A 1,301-nucleotide genomic window follows, 5' to 3' on the forward strand; every position below is an offset into this window, starting at 1 on the left:
TCAGAAAGCGTCTCGCCGAGGGAGGATCCTCGGCGAGACGTCTTCCTCCATCGCTTCTGCTCCCAGACGTTCAATGTTGTCGTAGGCTCTCCTCTCTCTGCTGTCCTAGCTAACCTATTCATGGAGCACTTTGAGTCTGAGTTTCTCCCTTCCATCTCCCTTCGTCCTCCAGTTTGACTGACATATGTCGATGACGTCTTTGCTCTCGGGCTCATAACCTTGCCCTGTTCTCGGATTTCCTCATGCAGCTGAACTCTCTCCTTCCATCCGTTTCAAGGTGGAATTATATATATATATATATATATATATATATATATATATATATATATATATATATATATATATATATATATATATATATATTGCTACGCCAGTGGGTCTTTGTCTCTGTGCGAAACATGTGTTAACATGAAAAGGATGACCTGGGCATGTGTTAACATGAAAAGGATCCTGGGCAAACATGACGCAACTGGCTGTGAGTGGAGGAGCGAGGAACAAGCCTGGGGAGACAGAGTTGGGTGCTGCTCCTGTGAAGACCTCGTGTGTGCCCTTGTGACCTGATAAACTTTGTGTTGCCCTGTTATAAGGTGTATTGTGCAGTGTGACATGCTGGTTTCCCCCCTGTATTGTGCCTATAGAAAAGTGTATGGGTAAATAACTTGTGTAAATAAAGGAAATACTGTCATTTTGTGTTTATTTCCTGCCCTGCCCCGCCACCTGGTGTTTCCCCTCGTGGTGTTCTGGGGACGCTGTGGTGCTTGGTGCCTCTTGGAGCTGTTCAGTGTTCACGACCCTGTGGATAGCACGCCGTCTGCCTAGCCTGCCTTGTGTTGGTGGCAGTGGGACGTGGCGGCCGGCGTAACAATATATATATATATATATATATATATATATATATATATATATATATATATATATACATATATATATATATATATATATATATATATATATATATATATACTATATATACATATGTACATATATATTATATATGTACACACATACAAATTTATGTATATATATATATATATATATATATATATATATATATATATATGTGTGTGTGTGTGTGTGTGTGTGTGTGTGTGTGTGTGTGTGTGTGTGTGTGTGTGTGTGTGTGTGTATACATATATATACATATATATACATACATGCATCTACATATAAATATATACATACATGCATCTACATATAAATATATATATATATATATATATGTATATATATATATATATATATATATATATATATATATATATATATATATAAAACCTATGCGTGTGTGTATATATATATTC

The sequence above is a fragment of the Penaeus monodon genome, chromosome 2, assembly GCF_015228065.2.
Source record: "Penaeus monodon isolate SGIC_2016 chromosome 2, NSTDA_Pmon_1, whole genome shotgun sequence".
NCBI lineage: Eukaryota > Metazoa > Arthropoda > Malacostraca > Decapoda > Penaeidae > Penaeus > Penaeus monodon.